Consider the following 22,818-nt stretch of genomic DNA (forward strand, 5'->3'; position numbering starts at 1 on the left):
TCCCGCAATCATCTACAACTACGATAAAAGTATTAAGAATAAATTCTTATCATAGCATTAAACTTTTGGATCCAATCGGTCCCTTACGGAATAGCGCATAAACTAGGGTTTAAGCTTCTGTCACTCTCGCAACCCATCATCTAATTGCTGCTACACAATGCATTCCCATAATCCCAAATATGGTGAAGTGTCATGTAGTCGATGTTCACATGACACCACTAAGGGAATCACAACATACATACTATCAAAATATCGAACACATATCAAGTTCACATGATTACTTGCAACATGATTTCTCCCATGACCTCAAGAACAAAAGTAACTACTCACAAATGATAATCATGCTCAAGATCATAGGCGTATTAAATAGCATATTGGATCTGAACATATAAGCTTCCACCAAATAAACCATATAGTAATCAACTACAATATGTAATCAACACTACTAGTCACCCACAAGGACCAATCTATAGTTCCGGTAACAAGATTGAACACAAGAGATGAACTAGGGTTTGAGATGAGATGGTGTTGTTTAAGATGCTGATGGAGATTCCCCCCCCCCCCCATGACGGGAGAGTTGTTGGTGATGATGATGACGATGATTTCCCCCTCCGGGAGGGAAGTTCCGCCGGCGGAATCAGTCCGCCGGAGGGCAAAAGTGCTCCAACCCAAGTTTCGCCTCAAGACGGCGGCGCTCCGTCCTGAAAGTCCTCTCATTATTTTTTATAGGTCAAAGTGACTTATATACCAGAAGATGGGCACCGGAGGTGGGCCTGGGTGAGCACAACCCACCAGGGCGTGCCTGGGCTCCTTGGCGCGCCCAGGTAGGTTGTGCCCACATGGTGGGTGTTAGGGAACGCAGTATTTCAAAAAAATTCCTATGATCACGCAAGATCTATCTAGGAGATGCATAGCAATGAGAGGGGAGAGTGTGTCTACGTACCCCCGTAGACCGAAAGATGAAGCATTTAGTAACATGGTTGATGTAGTCGAACGTCTTCACGATCCAACCGATCAAGTAACGAATGCACGACACCTCCGCGATCTGCACATGTTCAGCTCAATGACGTCCCTCGTACTCTTGATCTAGTTGAGGCCGAGGGTGAGTTCCGTCAGCACGACGGCGTGGTGACGGTGATGATGAAGTGACCGACGCAGGGCTTCGCCTAAGCACTACGACAATATGACCGAGATGGAAAACTGTGGAGGGGGGCACCGCACACGGCTAAAGATCAACTTGTGTTTCTATGGGGTGACCCCCTACCCCGTATATAAAGGAGGGGAGGAGGAGGAGGGCCGGCCTCAAGGGGCGCACCTAAGGGGGGGGATTCCTACTCCTAGTAGGAGTAGGTTTCCCCCTTTCCTAGTCCAAGTAGGAGAAGAAGGAAGGAGAGGAAGAAGAGAAGGAAATGGGGGGCCGGCCCCCTTAGCCCTAGGGGGGCACGCGCCACCTCTTGGCCTGCCTCCTCTCTTCCACCACTAGGCCCATAAGGCCCAATAACTTCCTAGAGGGGGTTCCGGTAACCCCCGGTACTCCGAAACTTATCTGAAATGACCCAAACCGTTCCGGTGTCTGAATGTAGCCTGCCAATATATGAATCTTTATGTCTCGACCATTTAGAGACTCCTCGCCATGTCCTTGATCACATCTGGGACTCTGAACAACCTTCGGTACATCAAATCACATAACTCATAGTACATATCTTCATCGAACGTTTAGCGTGCGGACCCTACGGGTTCGAGAACTATGTATACATGACCGAGACACATCTCCGGTCAATAACCAATAGCAGAACCTGTATGCTCATATTGGTTCCTACATTTTCTACGAAGATATTTATCAGTAAAACCACATAACAACATACGTTGTCCCCTTTGTCATCGGCGTGTTACTTGCCCGAGATTCGATCGTTGGTATCATCATACCTAGTTCAATCTCGTTACCGGCAAGTCTCTTTACTCATTCCATAATGCAACATCCCATAACTAACTCATTAGTCACATTGCTTGCAAGGCTTATAGTGATTTGCATTACCGAGAGGGCCCAGAGATATCTCTCCGATACACGGAGTGACAAATCCTAATCTCGATCTATGCCAACTCAACAAACACCTTAGGAGACACCTGTAGAGCATCTTTATAATCACCCAGTTACATTGTGATGTTTGATACCACACAAGGTGTTCCTCCAGTATCCGGGAGTTGCATAATCTCATAGTCAGAGGAACATGTATAAGTCATGAAGAAAGCAATAGCAATAAAACTAAACGATCATTATGCTAAGCTAACGGATGGGTCTTGTCCATCACATCATTTTCTAATGATGTGATCCCGTTCATCAAATGACAACACATGTCTATGGTTAGGAAACTTAACCATCTTTTATTAACGAGCTAGTCAAGTAGAGGCATACTAAGTACACTCTGTTTGTCTATGTATTCACACATGTACTACGTTTTCGGTTAATAGTTAATACAATTCTAGCATGAATAATAAACTTTTATCATGATATAAGGAAATATAAATAACAACTTTATTATTAACTCTAGGGCATATTTCCTTCAGTCTCCCAATTGCAGTACAGTCAATAATCTAGTTAACCTCACCATATGATTTAACACCAATAGTTCACATCACCATGTGACCAACACCCAAAGGGTTTACTAGAGTCAATAATCTAGTTCACATCACCATGTGATTAACACCCAAAGAGTATTAAGGTGTGATCATGCTTTGCTTGTAAGAGAATATTAGTCAATGGGTCTGTCACATCAGAGCCGTATGTATTTTGCAAATTTTCTATGTATACAATGCTCTGCATGGAGCTACTCTAGCTAATTGCTCCCACTTTCAATATGTATCCAGATTGAGACTCAGAGTCATCCGTATTAGTGTAAAAGCTTGCATTGACGTAAATCTTTATGATGAACTCTTTATCACCTCCATAACCGAGAAATATCTCCTTAGTCTTCTAAGGATAATTTTGACCGTTGTCCAGTGATCCACTCCTGGATCAATATCGTACCCCCATGCCAAACTCATGGCAAGGTACACAATAGGTTTGGTACACATCATAGCATACTTTATAGAACCTATGGCTGAGGCATAGGGAATGACTTTCATTCTCTTTCTATTTTCTGTCGTGGTCATGTTTTGAGTCTTACTCAACTTTACACCTTGCAATACAGTCAAGAACTCCTTCTTTGACTGTTCCATTTTGAACTACTTCAAAATCTTGTCAAGGTATGTACTCATTGAAACATCTTATCAAGCGTCTTGATCTATCTCTATAGATCTTGATGCCCAATATGTAAGCAACTTCACCCAGGCCTTTCTTTGAAAAACTCTTTTCAAATACTCCTTTATGCTTTCCAGAAAATTCTACATCATTTCTGATCAACAATATGTCATTCACATATGCTTATCCGAAAGGCTGTAGTGCTCCCACTCACTTTCTTTTAAATACAGGCTTCTCCAAAAGTCTATATAAAACTATATGCTTTGATCAACTCATCAAAGCATATATTCCAGCTCTGAGATGCTTGCACTAGTCCATAGATGGACCGCTGGAGCTTGCACACTTTGTTAGCACCTTTAGGATTGAAAAAACCTTCTGGTTGCATCATATACAACTCTTTTTGATAAATCCATTAAGGAATGTAGTTTTGATATCCATTTGCCAGATTTCAGAAAATGCGGCAACTGCTAACATGATTTGGATAGACTTTTAAGCATCGATACGACTGAGAAAATCTCATCGTAGTCAACACCTTGAACTTGTCTAAAACCTTTTGCGACAATTCGAGCTTTGTAGATAGTAACACTACTATCAGCGTCTGTCTTCCTCTTGAAGATCCATTTATTCTGAATGGCTCATCGATCATCGGGCAAGTCAATCAAAGTCCATACTTTGTTCTCATACATGGATCCCATCTCAGATTTCATGGCCTTAGGCCATTTCGCGGAATCTGGGCTCATCATCGCTTCCTCATAGTTCGTAGGTTCGTCATTGTCTAGCAACATGACTTCCAGAACAGGATTACCATACCACTCTGGTGCGGAACGTACTCTGGTTGACCTATGAGGTTCGGTAGTAACTTGATCAGAAGTTTCATGATCAACATCATTAACTTCCTCGCTAATTGGTGTAGGAATCACTGGAACTGATTTCTGTGATGGACTCCTTTCTAATAAGGGAGAAGGTACAGTTACCTCATCAAGTTCTACTTTCCAACCACTCACTTCTTTTGAGGGAAACTCCTTCTATAGAAAGGATCCATTCTTAGCAACCACTATCTTGCCTTTGGATCTGTGATAGAAGGTGTACCCAACAGTTTCCTTTGGGTATCCTATGAAGACACATTTCTCTGATTTCGGTTCGAGCTTATCAGGTTGAGGCTTTTTCACATAAGCATCGCAGCCCCAAACTTTAAGAAACAACAACTTGGGTTTCTTGCCAAACCACAGTTCATATGGTGTCGTCTCAACGGATTTTGATGGTGCCCTATTTAACGTGAATACAACCATCTCTAAAGCAAAACCCCAAAATGATAGCAGTAAATCACCAAGAGACATCATAGATCGCACCATATCTAATAAAGTGTGGTTACGACATTCGGACACACCGTTACGCTGTGGTGTTCCAGGTGGCGTGAGTTGCGAAACTATTCCGCATTGTTTCAAATGAAGACCAAACTCATAACTCAAATATTCACCTCCATGATCAGATTGTAGAAACTTACTTTTCTTGTTATGATGATTTTCCACTTTACTCTGAAATTCTTCAAACTTTTCAAATGTTTCAGACTTATGTTTCATCAAGTAGATATACCCATATCTGCTCAAATCATCTGTGAAGGTCAGAAAATAACGATACCCGCCATGAGCATCAACACTCATCGGACCGCATACATCAGTATGTATTATTTTATTTCCAATAAGTTTGTTGCTCGTTCCATTGTTCCGGAGAACGAAGTCTTAGTCATCTTGCCCATGAGGCATGGTTCACAAGCATCAAGTGATTCCAAAAGCCCATCAGCATGGAGTTTCTTCATGCGCTTTACACCAATATGACCTAAACGGCAGTGCCACAAATAGGTTGCACTATCATTATTAAACTTATATCTTTTGGCTTCAATACTATGAATATGTGTATCACTACTATCGAGATTCAATAAAAATAGACCACTCATCAAGGGTGCATGACCATAAAAGATATTACTCATATAAATTGAACAACCATTGTTCTATGATTTAAACGAATAACCATCTCGCATCAAACAAGATCCAGATAGAATGTTCATGCTTAACGCTGGCACCAAATAACAATTATTCAGGTCTAATACTAATCTCGAAGGTAGATGTAGAGGTAGCGTGCGGACCACGATCACATCAACTTTAGAACCATTTCCCACGCACATCGTCACCTCGTCCTTAGCCAATCTTCGCTTAATTCATAGCCCCTGTTTCGATTTGCAAACATGAGCAACAGAACCAGTATCAAATACCCAGGCGCTACTGCAAGCATTAGTAAGGTAGACATCAATAACATGTATATCAAATATACCTTTCACTTTGCCATTCTTCTTATCCGCCAAATACTTGGGGCTGTTCCGCTTCCAGTGACCAGTCCCTTTTCAGTAGAAGCACTCAGTCTCAGGCTTAGGTCCGGACTTGGGCTTCTTCACTTGAGCAGCAACTTGTTTGTCGTTCTTGTTGAAGTTCCCTTTCTTCCCTTTGCCCTTTTTCTTGAAACTAGTAGTCTTGTTAACCATCAACACTTGATGCTCCTTCTTGATTTCTACCTCCACAACTTTTAGCATTGCGAAGAGCTCAGGAATTGTCTTATCCATCCCTTGCATATTATAGTTCATCACAAAGCTTTTGTAGCTTGGTGGCAGTGATTGAAGAACTCTGTCAATGACACTATCATCAGGAAGATTAACTCCTAGTTGAGTCAAGTGGTTGTGGTACCCATACATTCTGAGTATATGTTCACTGACAGAACTATTCTCCTCCATCTTGCAGCTGTAGAACTTATTGGAGACTTCATATCTCTCAATCCGGGCATTTGCTTGAAATATTAACTTCAACTCCTGGAACATCACATATGCTCCATGACGTTCAAAATGTCGTTGAAGTCCCAGTTCTAAGCCGTAAAGCATGGCACACTGAACTATTGAGTAGTCATCAACCTGCGTCTGCCAGGCATTCACAATGCCTGCAGTTGCTGGCGCGGGTGGTACACCTAGCGGTGCTTCCAGGACGTAATTCTTCTGTGCAACAATGAGGATAATCCTCAAGTTACGGACCCAGTCCGTGTAGTTGCTACCATCATCTTTCAACCTTGCTTTCTCTAGGAACGCATTACAATTCAAAGGAACAGTAGCACGGGCCATTTATCTACAACAACATAGACATGAAAAATACTATCAGGTAGTAAGTTCATGGTAAATTAAAGTTCAATTAATCATATCACTTAAGAACTCCCACTTAGATAGACATCCCTCTAGTCATCTAAATGATCACGTGATCCATATCAACTAAACCATGTCCGATCATCACGTGAGATGGAGTAGTTTTCAATGGTGAACATCACTATGTTGATCATATCTACTATATGATTCACGTTTAACCTTTTGGTCTCAGTGTTCCAAGGCCATATCTGCAAATGCTAGGCTTGTCAAGTTTAACCCGAGTATTCCGCGTGTGCAAAACTGGCTTGCACCCGTTGTATGTGAACGTAGAGCTTATCACACCCGATCATCACGTGGTGTCTCGGCACGACGAACTGTCACAATGGTGCATACTCAGGGAGAACACTTATACCTTGAAATTTAGTGAGGGGTCATCTTATAATGCTACCGCGTACTAAGCAAAATAAGATGCATAAAAGATAAACATCACATGCAATCAATATAAGTGATATGATATGTCCATCATCATCTTGTGCCTTTGATCTCCATCTCCAAAGCACCGTCATGATCACCATCGTCACCGGCTTGACACCTTGATCTCCATTGTAGCATCGTTGTCATCTCGCCAACTATTGCTTCTACGACTATCACTACTGCTTAGTGATAAAGTAAAGCAGTTACATGGCGATTACATTTCATACAATAAAGCGACAACCATATGGCTCCTGCCAGTTGCCGATAACTGTTACAAAACATGATCGTCTCATACAACAATTTATATAATCATGTCTTGACCATATCACATCACAACATGCCCTGCAAAAACAAGTTAGATTTCCTCTACTTTGTTGTTGCAAGTTTTACGTGGTTGCTACGGGCTTCTAGCAAGAACCGTTCTTACCTACGCATGAAAACCACAACGATTTTTCGTCAAATGTGCTGTTTTAACCTTCAACAAGGACTGGGCGTAGTCACACTCGATTCAATAAAGCTCGAGAAATAGACACCCACTAGCCACCTGTGTGTGAAGCACGTCGGTAGAACTAGTCTCATGAACGCGGTCATGTAATGTCAGTCTGGGCTGCTTCATCCAACAATACCGCCGAATCAAAGTATGACATGCTGGTAAGCAGTATGACTATTATCGCCCACAACTATTTGTGTTCTACTCGTGCATATAACATCTACGCATAAACCTGGCTCTGATACCACTGTTGGGGAACGCAGTATTTCAAAAAAATTCCTATGACCACGCAAGATCTATCTCGGAGATGCATAGAAACGAGAGGGGAGAGTGTGTCTACGTACCCTCGTAGACCGAAAATGGAAGCGTTTAGTAACGCGGTTGATGTAGTCGAACGTCTTCGGGATCCAACCGATCAAGTACCGAACGCACGGAACCTCCGCGATCTGCACACGTTCAGCTCGGTGACGTCCCTCGTACTCTTGATCCAGCTGAGGCCGAGGGTGAGTTCTGTCAGCACGACGGCATGGTGACGGTGATGATGAAGTGACCGACGCAGGGCTTCGCCTAAGCACTACGACAATATGACCGATATGGAAAACTGTGGAGGGGGGCACCGCACATGGCTAAAGATCAACTTGTGTGTCTATGGGGTCCCCCTTCCCCCGTATATAAAGGAGGGGAGGAGGACGAGGGCAGGCCTCAAGGGGCACGCCCAAGGGGGGATTCCTACTCCTAGTAGGAGTAGGTTTCCCCCTTTCCTAGTCCAAGTAGGAGAAGAAGGAAGGAGAGGAAGAAGAGAAGGAAAGGGGGGCCGCCCCCTAGTCCTAGTCCAATTCGGTTTGGGAAAGGGGGTGCGCACCATCTCTTGGCCTGCCTCCTCTCTTCCACCACTAGGCCCATAAGGCCCAATAACTTCCCGGAGGGGGTTCCGGTAAACCCCGGTACTCCGAAACTTATCCGAAATGACCCAAACCATTGTTGTGTCCGAATGTAGCCTTACAATATATGAATCTTTATGTCTCGACCATTTCGAGACTCCTTGTCATGTCCATGATCACATCCAGGACTCTGAAAAACCTTCGGTACATCAAATCACATAACTCATAATACATATCGTCATCGAACGTTAAGCATGCGGACCCTACGGGTTCGAGAACTATGTAAACTTGACCGAGACACATCTCCGGTCAATAACCAATAGCGGAACCTGGATGCTCATATTGGTTCCTACATATTCTACAAAGATCTTTATCGGTCAAACCGCATAACAACATATGTTGTTCCCTTTGTCATCGGTATGTTACTTGCCCGAGATTCGATCGTCGGTGTAATCATACCGTTCAATCTCGTTACCAGCAAGTCTCTTTACTCATCCCATAATGCATCATCCCATAATTAATTCATTAGTCACATTGCTTGCAAGGCTTATAGTGATGTGCATTACCGAGAGGGCCTAGAGATACCTCTCCGATACACGGAGTGACAAACCCTGGTCTCAATCTATGCCAACTCAACAAACACCTTCGGAGACATCTATAGAGCATCTTTATAATCACCCAGTTACGTTGTGACGTTTGATAGCAGACAAGGTGTTTCTCCGGTATTCTAGAGTTGCATAATCTCATAGTCAGAGGAACATGTATAAGTCATGAAGAAAGCAATTGCAATAAAACTAAACAATCATTATGCTAAGCTAACGGATGGGTCCTGTCCATCACATCATTCTCTAATGATGTGATCCCATTCATCAAATGACAACACATGTCTATGGTCAGGAAACTTAACCATCTTTGATTAACGAGCTAGTCAAGTAGAGGCATACTAGGGACACTCTGTTTGTCTATGTATTCACACATGTACTAAGTTTCCGGTTAATACAATTCTAGCATGAAGAATAAACATTTACCATGATATAAGGAAATATAAATAACAACTTTATTATTGGCTCTAGGGCATATTTCCTTCAATGGGCCCCTCTGGTAGTTATTTGCTCGAATATTCATCATATATTTGATAAAAAAATATCTGTGAAGTTTCAGCTTGTTTGGAGTTGTGCAAAATAGGTGGCCTGACGTAGCTTTTCCAGGTCCAGATTTCCAGCTGCCGAAATTCTCCCTCTTTGTGTATACCTTGCATATTATGAGAGAAAAGGCATTAGAATTACTCCAAAAAGCATTATTATGGATAAAAACATCATAAATAACAGTAAGAAAACATGATGCAAAATCGACGTATCACGTCGCTGCTACTTTGGTCGTTCGGCATCAGGCTCATCGGCTGCCTCAGCTCGGGTGTCGGCATTGTTTTGGTAGCCCAGGTGTCGGTGCTAACGCGCTCGTCCGCACGTCGTCCAACGTCGTCTGTCATCGCCGGCCTCATCTCGGACTCTACCTCCATCCCGCCTCCACCGTGCGGCGTCCCCGACCTCGTGCGCGATCGGCTAGATCCCCCGCTCACCGTCGCGATCTGCCTAATCTACACAATGCGACGGGACTGGCTCGTCGATTGCGCGCGCCTCCGCAGGTCCTGTGAAGATCGTCCCCGAGTTCAGCGCGCCTTTCCACCCATCGAGCATCAAGTTGCCACTGCGTCGCCCCGTCGGGCCGCAGCGTCGCCGCCCCGTGGTTATCCTCGCGGCTGCATTGACTCGCGCATTGCCGCCCCTTCGGGCCGTAGCGCCGCAATACACGGTCCCTGCCGGCGCCCCGAGGCCGTCCCCATGGTTGCACCAAGCTACGTTCCGTCGTTGCGCGGCCCCTTCGGGTCATAGCATCGCGAACCGCGGTCCCCACCGCCGCCCTGAGGTCTTCCCGTCGTCGCTCCGTGAAGAAAATATTCCCTAGAGGAAATAATAAAGTTGTTATTTTATATTTCCTTATTCATGATAAAAGTTTATTATTCATGCTAAAATTTTATTGATCGGAAACCTTAATACATGTGTGAATACATAAACAAGCACTGTGTCCCTAGTGAGCCTCTACTAGACTAGCTTGTTGATCAAAGATGGTTAAGATTTCCTAACCATGGACATTAGTTGTCATTTGATAACGGGATCACATCATTTGGAGAATGATGTGATGGACAAGTCCCATCTGTTAGCTTAGTAATATGTCTCCATCGCGTCTACTTTTCCAAACTCTTTTACCCTTGTTTTGGACTCTAATTTGCATGATTTGAATGGAACTAACCCGGACTGACGCTGTTTTCATCGGAATTGCCATGGTGTTATTTTTATGAAGAAATAAAAGTTCTCGGAATGACCCGGAAATCCACGGAGAATATTTTTGGAATATATGAAAAATATTGGCTAAAGAATCAACCGAGGGGGACCCACCACCTGTCCACAAGGGTGGGGGCGCGCCCTACCCCCTGGGGGCGCCCTTGGCTTGTGGGTCCCACAAAGCTCCACCAACCTCAACTCCAACTCCATATATTCATGTTCGGGGAGAAAAAAATCAGAGAGAAGGATTCATCGCATTTTACGATACAGAGCCGCCGCCACATCCTGTTCTTCCTCGGGAGGGTAGATCTGGAGTCCGTTCGGGGCTCCGGAGAGGGGAAATCGACGCCATCGTCATCATCAACCATCCTCCATCACCAATTTCATGATGCTCACTGCCGTGCGTGAGTAATTCCATCATAAGCTTGATGTATGGTGATGGTTTGGATGAGATTTATTATGTATTCGAGTTAGTTTTGTTAGGGTTTGATCTCTAGTATCCATTATGTTCTAAGATTGATGTTTCTATGACTTTGCTATGCTTAATGCTTTTCACTAGGTCCCGAGCACCATGATTTCAGATCTGAACCTATTATGTTTTCATGAATATAGTTGCGGTCTTGATAATATCTTGCAAGTTATATTCACCTACTACGCGTTATGATCCAGCAACCCCGGAGTGACAATAGTTGGGACACTTCCTGGTGATGACCGTAGTTTGAGGAGTTCATGTATTCACTAAGTGCTAATGCTTTGGTCCAGTTCTCTATTAAAAGGAGGCATTAATATCCCTTAGTTTCCATTAGGACCCCGCTGCCACGGGAGGGTAGGACAAAAGATGTCATGTAAGTTCTTTTCCATAAGCACGTATGACTATATACGGAATACATGCCTACATTATATTGATGAATTGGAGCTAGTTCTGTGTCACCCTAGGTTATAACTGTTGCATGATGAATGCCATCTGACATAATTATCCATCATTGATCCATTGCCTACGAGCTTTTCACATATTGATCTTTGCTACGTTACTGTGTCGTTGCCACTGTTACAATTGCTACTCTTACTTTTGCCACCGTTACCATTACTTCCATATTACTTTGCTACTAAATACTTTGCTGCAGATATTAAGTCTTTTAGGTGTGGTTGAATTGACAACTCAGCTGCTAATACTTGAGAATATTCTTTGGCTCCCCTTGTGTCGAATCAATAAATTTGGGTTGGATACTCTACCCTCAAAAATTGTTGCGATCCCCTATACTTGTGGGTTATCAAGACCTTTTCCGGCGCCGTTGCTGGGGAGCATAGCTCTATTCTATGAGTCACTTGGGATTTGTATTTGTTGATCACTATGAAGAATTTCAAAGATACTAGAACCAAGATCTATCCCTCAACTACGAGGGGCGGTAAGGAACTGCCATCTAGCTCTGCACTTGATTCACCTTTTATTTTGAGTAAACTCGCGACACCCACACCTGCTATTGATTATGATATGTCGCATGTTATTGATGATGCCACTTCTGCTATGCATGGTGCTTATGATGAAACTACTTCTCTACTTGATAATATTGTGCCACCAGGTGAATTTCTTGATGAACAACTTGCTAGGGTTAGAGAGAATGAAATTATTGAAATTGCTGATATTATTGAAACTGCAGATTATGATTCTCCCCCTAGATATGAACTTCCTGTTGTACCTGAGGGTTATATTATGGATGAAGAAAGTGCAAGAGAATTTTTTCCTTGCAATGATAGAGACAATCTTAGGAAATTGTTAGCTAAGCTGAAAGAAAAGTCTTTGAATGCTAGAATGCAATATGTGTTGGAAATATGCCCTAGAGGCAATAATAAAATGGTTATTATTATATTTCCTTGTTCATGATAATTGTCTATTGTTCATGCTATAATTGTATTAATCGGAGACCGTAATACATGTGTGAATACATAGGCCACAACATGTCCCTAGTGGGCCTCTAGTTGACTAGCTCGTTGATCAATACATGGTTATGGTTTCCTGACCATGGACATTGGATGTCGTCGATAACGGGATCACATCATTAGGAGAATGATGTGATGGACAACACACAATCTTACGCATAGCACAAGATCATGTAGTTCGTTTGCTAAAGCTTTTCTAATGTCAAGTATCATTTCCTTAGACCATGAGATTGTGCAACTCCCGGATACCGTAGGAATTCTTTGGGTGTACCAAACGTCACAACATAACTGGGTGACTATAAAGGTGCACTACAGGTATCTCCGAAAGTGTCTGTTGGGTTGGCACGAATCGAGACTGGGATTTGTCACTCCGTATGATGGAGAGGTATATCTGGGCCCACTCGGTAATGCATCATCATACTGAGCTCAATGTGACTAAGGAGTTGGTCACGAGATCATGCATTACAGAACGAGTAAAGTGACCTGCCGGTAACAAGATTGAACGAGGTATTGGGCTACCGACGATCGAATCTCGGGCAAGTAACATACCGATGGACAAGGGGCATTGTATACGAGATTGATTGAATCCCGGACATCGTGGTTCATCCGATGAGATCATAGTGGAACATGTGGGAGCCAACATGGGTATCCAGATCCCGCTGTTGGTTATTGATCGGAGAGATGTCTCGGTCATGTCTACATGCCTCCCGAACCCGTAGGGTCTACACACTTAAGGTTCGATGACGCTAGGGTTATAGGGAAAGTTGTACGTGGTTACCGAATGTTGTTCGGAGCCCCAGATAAGATCCCTAACATCACGAGGAGTTCCAGAATGGTCCGGAGGTAAATAATAATATATAGGAAGTGAGGTTTTGGCCACCAGAAGCATTTCGGGTGTCACCGGTAATGTACCGGGACCACGGGAAGGGTTCCGGGGGTCCACCGGGAGGGGCCACCAGCCCCAGAGGCTTGCATGGGCCAAGAGTGGGAAGGGACCAGCCCCTGAGTAGGTTGGTGCGCCTCCCACCAAGGCCCAAGGCACAGCTAGGAGGAGAGGGGGGAAACCCTAGGCCCAGATGGGCCTAAAGGCCCACCCTAGGGCGTGCCCCACCTCTCTCCCCCTCTTGGCTGCCCCCTCCAGTCCCATCTAGGGCTGCCGCACCCCCTAGGGTGGGAACCCTAGAGGGGGCGCAGCCACCTCCCCTCCTCCTATATATTGTGCGGGTTTTGGGGCTGCCAATGACACGAGTCTCTCTCTCCCTCGGCGTAGCCCTACCTCTCCACATCCTCATCCATCGTAGTGCTTGGCGAAGCCCTGTTGGAAACCACGCTGCTCCATCACCACCACGCCGTCGTGCTACTGCTGGAGTTGTCTTCCCCAACCTCTCCCTCCTCCTTGCTGGATCAAGGCGCGGGAGACGTCACCGGGCTGCACGTGTGTTGAACGCGGAGGCGCCGTTGTGTGGCGCTTAGACCGGAATCGACCGCGATTTCGTTGCGTGTACAACTCCACCAACCGCGTTCTTGTAACGCTTCCGCATCACGATCTTCAAGGGTATGAAGATACACTCCCCTCTCTCTCGTTGCTAGTCTCTCCATAGATTGATCTTGGTAATGCATAGAATTTTTTTAATTTCTGCAACGATCCCCAACAGTGGCATCATGAGCTAGGTCTATGCGTAGTTTCTATGAACGAGTAGAACACAAGTTGTTGTGGGCGTTGATTTTGTCAATTTACTTGTCGTTACTAGTCTTATCTTGATTCGGCGGCATCGTGGGATGAAGCGGCCTGGACCGACCTTACATGTACGCTTACGTGAGACAGGTTCCACCGACTAACATGCACTAGTTGCATAAGGTGGCTAGCGGGTGTCTGTCTCTCCCACTTTAGTTGGATCGGATTCGATGAAAAGGGTCCTTGTGAAGGGTAAATAGAAATTGGCATATCACGTTGTGGTTTTGGCGTAGGTAAGAAACGTTCTTGCTAGAAACCTATAGCAGCCACGTAAAAACTTGCAAAAACAATTAGAGGACGTCTAACTTGTTCTTACAGCATATGTCATGTGATGTGATATGGCCAAAAGGATGTGATGAATGATATATATGTTCTTGCAGCATCATGTTCTTGTAATAGGAATCACGACTTGCATGTCGATGAGTATGACAACCGGCAGGAGCCATATGAGTTGTCTTAATTTATTTATGACATGTGAGTCAACATAAACGCCATGTAATTACTTTACTTTGTTGCTAACCGTTAGCCATAGTAGTAGAAGTAATAGTTGGCGAGACAACTTCATGAAGACACGATGATGGAGATCATGGTGTCATGCCGGTGACGATGGTGACCATGTCGTGCCTCGAAGATGGAGATCAAAGGCGCAAGATGATATTGGCCATATCATGTCACTTTATGAATTGCATGTGATGTTTATCATGTTTGCATCTTATTTGTTTAGAACGATGGTAGCTTAAATAAGATGATCCCTCGCTAAAATTTCAAGAAAGTGTTCCCCCTAACTATGCACCGTTGCGAAGGTTCGTTGTTTCGAAGCACCACGTGATGATCGGGTGTGATAGATTCTAGCGTTTGAATACAACGGGTGTAAGCCAGATTTACACGTGCAAAACACTTAGGTTGACTTGACGAGCCTAGCATGTACAGACATGGCCTCGGAACACAAGAGACCGAAAGGTTGAACATGAGTCGTATAGTAGATACAATCAACTTGGAGATGTTCACCATTGATGACTACTCCATCTCACGTGATGATCGGACACGACCTAGTCGATTTAGATCATGAATCACTTAGATGACCAAAGGGATGTTTTATCTAATTGGGAGTTCATTAAGTAATTTAGATGAACTTAATTATCATGAACTTAGTCTAAAATTGTCTTTACAAATCTATCTTGTAGATCCAATGGCCCACGCTAATGTTGCCCTCAACTTCAACGCATTCCTAGAGAAAACCAAGCTGAAAGACGATGGTAGCAACTATACGGACTGGGACCATAACCTAAGGATCATCCTCATAGCTGCAAAGAAAGCATATGTCCTTGAAGCACCGCTAGGTGATGCACCCATTTTCCCAGCAACTCAAGACGTTATGAATGCCTGCCAGCCGCGTAGTGATGATTACTCCCTGGTTCAGTGCGGCATGATTTACAGCTTAGAATCGGGGCTCCAAAAGCGTTTTGAGCAGCACGGAGCATATGAGATGTTCCAAGAGCTAAAAATGGTTTTCCAAGCTCATGCCCGGGTCGAGAGATATGAAGTCTCCGACAAGTTCTATAGTTGTAAGATGGAGGAAAATAGTTCTGTCAGCGAGCATATACTCAAAATGTCTGGGCTGCACAACCGCTTGTCTCAGCTGGGAGTTAATCTTCCAGATGACTCGGTCATTGACATGATCCTCCACTCGCTTTCACCTAGCTATAAGAGCTTTGTGATGAACTACAATATGCAAGGGATGGAGAAGTCCATTCCTGAGTTATTTTCAATGCTGAAATCAGCGAAGGTGGCAATAAAAAAGGAACATCAAATGTTCATGGTGAATAAAACCACTAGTTTCAAGAAATGCAAGGGTAAGAAGAACTTCAAGAAGGACGGCAAGGGAGTTGCCATGCCCGGTAAATCAGTTGCTGGGAAGAAGCCAAAGAATGGACCCAAGCCCGAGACTCGGTGCTTTTATTGTAAGGGAAATGTTCACTGGAAGCGGAACTACCCCAAGTACTTAGCGGATAAGAAGGCCGGCAACGCCAAAGGTATATGTGATATACATGTTATTGATGTGTACCTTACCAGCGCTCGTAGTAGCTCCTGGGTATTTGATACTGGTGCGGTTGCTCATATTTGTAACTCAAAATAGGAGTTGCGGAATAAGCGGAGACTGGCGAAGCACGAGGTGACGATGCGTGTCGGGAATGGTTCCAAGGTCGATCTGATCGCCGTCGGCACGCTTACTCTACATCTACCTACAAGATTAGTTTTAAGCCTCAATAATTGTTATTTATTACCAGCTTTGAGCATGAACATTGTATCTGGATCTCGTTTAATGCGAGATGGATACTCATTTAAATCCAAGAATAATGGTTATTCCATTTATATGAAAGATATGTTTTATTGTCATGCCCCGCTGGTCAATGGTTTATTCTTGTTTAATCTCGAACATGATGTTAATGTTGGGTTTCGTAGTAATTTCAAAAAATTTCCTACGCTCACGCAAGATCATGTGATGCATAGCAACGAGAGGGGAGAGTGCTGTCTACGTACCCACGCAGACCGACTGCGGAAGCGTTGACGCAATGTAGAGGAAGTAGTCGTACGTCTTCCCGATCCGACCGATCAGGCACCGAAACTACGGCACCTCCGAGTTCGAGCACACGTTCAGCTCGATGACGATCCCCGGACTCTGATCCAGCAAAGTGTCGGGGAAGAGATCCGTCAGCACGACGGCATGGTGACGATCTTGATGTACTACAGCAGCAGGGCTTCGCCTAAACTCCGCTACAGTATTATCGAGGAATATGGTGGCTGGGGGCACCGCACACGGCTAAGGAATAGATCACGTGGATCAACTTGTGTGTTCTAGGGTGCCTCTACCTCAGTATATAAAGGACCAAAGGGGGGAGGCTGGCCGGCCACAAGGGGCGCGCCAGGAGAGTCCTACTCCCTCCGGGAGTAGGATTCCCCCCCCCCCAATCCTAGTTGGAATAGGATTCCTCGGGGGGGGGGGGGGAAGAGAGAGAGGGGGCCGGCCACCTCTCCTAGTCCTAATAGGACTAGGGGAAGGGGGAGGCGCGCAGCCCACCTTGGGCTGCCGCTTTCTCCTTTCCACTAAAGCCCACTAAGGCCCATATGGTTCCCGGGGGGTTCCGGTAACCTCCCGGTACTCCGGTAAAATCCCGATTTCACCCGGAACACTTCCGATATCCAAACATAGGCTTCCAATATATCAATCTTTATGTCTCGACCATTTAGAGACTCCTCGTCATGTCCTTGATCATATCCGGGACTCCGAACAACCTTCGGTACATCAAAATGCATAAACTCATAATATAACTGTCATCGTAACCTTAAGCGTGCGGACCCTACGGGTTCGAGAACAATGTAGACATGACCGAGACATGTCTCCGGTCAATAACCAATAGCGGGACCTGGATGCCCATATTGGCTCCTACATATTCTACGAAGATCTTTATCGGTCAGACCGCATAACAACATACGTTGTTCCCTTTGTCATCGGTATGTTACTTGCCCGAGATTCGATCATCGGTATCCAATACCTAGTTCAATCTCGTTACCGGCAAGTCTCTTTACTCGTTCCATAATACATCATCTCGCAACTAACATATTAGTTACAATGCTTGCAAGGCTTATGTGATGTGCATTACTGAGAGAGCCCAGAGATACCTCTCCGACAATCGGAGTGACAAATCCTAATCTCGAAATACGCCAACCCAACATGTACCTTTGGAGACACCTGTAGTACTCCTTTATAATCACCCAGTTACGTTGTGACGTTTGGTAGTACCCAAAGTGTTCCTCCGGCAAACGGGAGTTGCATAATCTCATAGTCATAGGAACATGTATAAGTCATGAAGAAAGCAATAGCAACATACTAAACGATCAGTTGCTAAGCTAATGGAATGGGTCATGTCAATCAGATCATTTAACTAATGATGTGATCTGGTTAATCAAATAACAACTCTTTTGTCCATGGTTAGGAAACATAACAATCTTTGATTAACAAGCTAGTCAAGTAGAGGCATACTAGTGACACTCTGTTTGTCTATGTATTAACACATGTATTATGTTTCCGATTAATACAATTCTAGCATGAATAATAAACATTTATCATGATATAAGGAAATAAATAATAACTTTATTATTGCCTCTAGGGCATATTTCCTTCAGTTACACATATTCATAGTGTGAATGCCAAGAAGTGTAAGGTTGATAATGATAGTCCCACATACTTGTGGCACTGCCGCCTTGGTCACATTGGTGTCAAGCGCATGAAGAAACTCCATGCAGATGGACTTCTGGAGTCTCTTGATTATGAATCATTTGACACGTGCGAACCATCCCTTAGGGGAAAAATGACCAAGACTCCGGAACTATGGAGCGAGCAACAAACTTATTGGAAATAATACATACTGATGTGTGCGGTCCAATGAGCGTTGAGGCTCGCGGTGGCTATCGTTATGTTCTCACTCACTGATGACTTAAGTAGATATGGGTATGTCTACTTAATGAAACACAAGTATGAGACCTTTGAAAAGTTCAAGGAATTTCAGAGTGAGGTAGAGAATCAACGTGACAACAAAATAAAGTTCTTACGATCAGATCATGGAGGAGAATACTTGAGTCACGAGTTTGGCACACACTTAAGGAAATGTGGAATTGTTTCACAACTCACGCCGCCTGGAACACCTCAGCGAAATGGTGTGTCCGAACGTTGTAATCACATTCTATTGGATATGGTGCGATCTATAATGTCTCTTACCGATCTACTTCTATCATTTTGGGGTTATGCTTTAGAGACTGCCGCATTCACTTTAAATAGGGCTCCGTCGAAATCCGTTGAGACGACACCGTATGAATTATGGTTTGGAAAGAAACCTAAGTTGTCATTTCTGGAAGTTTGGGGATGTGATGCTTATGTCAAGAAATTTAAACCTGAAAAGCTCGAACCCAAGTCGGAAAAATGCGACTTCATAGGATACCCTAAGGAAACTATTGTGTATACCTTCTACCTCAGATATGAAGGCAAGATCTTTGTTGCCAAGAATGGATCCTTTCTAGAGAAAGAGTTTCTCTCGAAAGAAGTAAGTGGGAGGAAAGTAGAACTTTATGAGGTACTACCTCTTGAACCGGGAAGTAGCGCAGCTCAGGAAGATGTTTCTGTGGTGCCTGCACCGACTAGAGAGGAAGTTAATGATGATGATCTAGAAACTTCGGATCAAGTTGCTACTGAAATTCATAGGTCCACGAGGACACGTTCTGCACTAGAGTGGTACGGCAACCCTGTCTTGGAAATCATGTTGTTAGACAACAGTGAACCTTCGAATTATGAAGAAGCGATGGCGGGCCCTGATAACCCACAAGTATAGGGGATCGCAATAGTTTTCGAGGGTAAAGTATTCAACCCAAATTTATTGATTCGACACAATTGGAGCCAAAGAATACTCTCAAGTATTAGGAGTTGAGTTGTCAATTAAACCACACCTAGAAACTTAGTATCTGCAGCAAAGTATTTAGTAGCAAAATAATATGATAGTAGTGGTAACGGTAACAAAAGGTAACGGTAGTAAAAGCAATGTTTTTGGTATTTTGTAGTGATGCTAGCAATAGCAACAGGAAAGTAAATAAGCGAAGAACAATATATGGAAAGCTTGTAGGCAATGGATCGGTGATGGAGAATTATGCCGGATGCGGTTCATCATGTAACAGTCATAACCTAGGGTGACACAGAACTAGCTCCAGTTCGTCAATGTAATGTAGGCATGTATTCCAAATATAGAAATACGTGCTTATGGAAAAGAACTTGCATGACATATTTTGTCCTACCCTCCCGTGGCAGCGGGGTCCTCACAGAAACTAAGGGATATTAAGACCTCCTTTTAATAGAGAACCAGAACAAAGCATTAACACATAGTGAATACATGAACTCCTCAAACTACGGTCATCACCGGTAAGTATCCCGATTATTGTCACTTCGGGGTTAACGGATCATAACACATAATAGGTGACTATAGACTTGCAAGATAGGATCAAGAACACTCATATATTGATGAAAATATAATAGGTTCAGATCTGAAATCATGGCACTCGGGCCCTAGTGACAAGCATTAAGCATAGCAAAGTCATAGCAACATCAATCTAAGAACATAGTGGATACTAGGGATCAAACCCTAACAAAACTAACTCGATTACATGATAGATCCCATCCAACCCATCACCGTCTAGCAAGCCTATGATGGAATTACTCACGCACGGCAGTGAGCATAATGAAATTGGTGATGGAGGATGGTTGATGATGATGATGGCGACGGATTCCCCTCTCCGGAGCCCCGAACGGACTCCAGATCAGCCCTCCCGGGAGGTTTTAGGGCTTCCACCTATAAGGATTATGAATTATGAATTCTCTGTCGATCCTGAGTTAATTACTTTGGTTGAATCTGATCCTTTATATGGTTATGAATCTGAAACTGTTGTGGCACATCTTACTAAATTGAATGATATAGCCACCCTATTTGCTAATGAGGAATTTTTTTGCTATTACTATATTCTTAAGTTGTTTCCTTTCTCGTTAAAGGGTGATGCTAAGTTATGGTTTAATTCTCTTGCTCCTGGTTGTGTGCATAGTCCCCAAGATATGATTTACTACTTCTCTGAAAAATATTTCCCCGCTCATAAGAAACAAGCTGCTTTAAAGGAAATATTTAACTTTGTGCAATTTGAATAAGAGAGCCTCCCGCAAGCTTGGGGGAGGCTTCTCCAATTACTTAATGCTTTGCCTGATCATCCTCTCAAGAAATATGAAATACTTTATATCTTTTATAATGGACTAACCGATGCTTCCAGAGACCACCTGGATAGTTGTGATGGTTGTGTTTTCAGGGAAAGAACTATTGAGCAAGCTGGATTGCTATTGAATAATATATTGAGTAATGATAATGATTGGGCACTTCCTGAACCAACTCCTAAGCCAACTCAGAGGTATTCTATTTCTCAGTCCTGAAGATATGCTGGAGGCAAAGAAATCTATGAAAGAAAAAGGTATTAAAGCTGAAGATGTTAAGAACTTACCGCCTATAGAAGAAATACATGGTCTTGATAACCAGACACTGGTAGTAGAGGTAAATTCTCTCTATAGATTTGGTGAAGGTGATATTCCTCATAATAAGTCGGCTAGTCAATGCTTGGATGAGTTCGATAATTTTATTGTTAAACTAGAAAACTTCAATGCTATTGTTAGTAGACAATTGAAACGTAATGCTCACATGCTTGACTGCTTGGGTGATATATGAGTAGAACTGTTATGTTGGGGAATGTTGCATGGGAAGCAAAAAAATTCCTACGCTCACCAAGATCGATCTAGGAGATGAACAACTACGAGAGGAGAGACTGCATCTACATACCCTTGTAGATCGCTAAGCGGAAGCGTTAAGAAATGTGGTTTATGTAGTCGAACGTCTTCGCGATCCAATCACGATTCGTCCATGAACTCCCGATCAAGTGCCGAACGAACGGCACCTCTAAGTTTAGCACACGTGTGCCTCGGCGGCGTCTGATGTCTACTACACAACCTTCTTCTTGTAGACGTTGTTGGGCCTCCAAGTGCAGAGGTTTGTAGGACAGTAGCAAATTTCCCTCAAGTGGATGACCTAAGGTTTATCAATCCGTAGGAGGTGTAGGATGAAGATGGTCTCTCTCAAGCAACCCTGCAACCAAATAACAAAGAGTCTCTTGTGTCCCCAACACACCCAATACAATGGTAAATTGTATAGGTGCACTAGTTCGGTGAAGAGATGGTGAAACGAGTGGTATATGGATAGTAGATATAGGTATTTGTAATCTGAAAATATAAAAACAGCAAGGTAACTAATGATAAAAGTGAGCGTAAACGGTATTGCAATGCTAGGAAACAAGGCCTAGGGTTTATACTTTCACTAGTGTAAATTCCTCTCAACAATGATAACATAACTGGATCACATAACCATCCCTCAACATGCAACAAAGAGTCACTCCAAAGTCACTAATAGCGGAGAATGAATGAAGAGATTATGGTAGGGTACGAAACCACCTCAAAGTTATTCTTTCCAATCAATCCGTTGGGCTATTCCTATAAGTGTCACAAACAGCCCTAGAGTTCGTACTAGAATAACACCTTAAGACACAAATCAACCAAAACCCTAATGTCACCTAGATACTCCAATGTCACCTCAAGTATCCGTGGGTATGATTATATGATATGCATCACACAATCTCAGATTCATCTATTCAACCAACACATAGTACCTCAAAGAGTGCCCCAAAGTTCTACTGGAGAATCACGACAAAAACGTGTGCCAACCCCTATGCATAGGTTCATGGGCAGAACCCGCAAGTTGATCACCAAACATACATCAGGTGAATCACGTGGTATCCCATTGTCACCACAGATACGCACGACAAGACATACATCAAGTGTTCTCAAATCTTTAAAGACTCAATCCGATAAGATAACTTCAAAGGGGAAACTCAATCCATTACAAGAGAGTAGAGG

The sequence above is a fragment of the Triticum urartu genome, chromosome 2 (assembly GCF_003073215.2).
Source record: "Triticum urartu cultivar G1812 chromosome 2, Tu2.1, whole genome shotgun sequence".
Taxonomy (NCBI): Eukaryota; Viridiplantae; Streptophyta; class Magnoliopsida; order Poales; family Poaceae; genus Triticum; species Triticum urartu.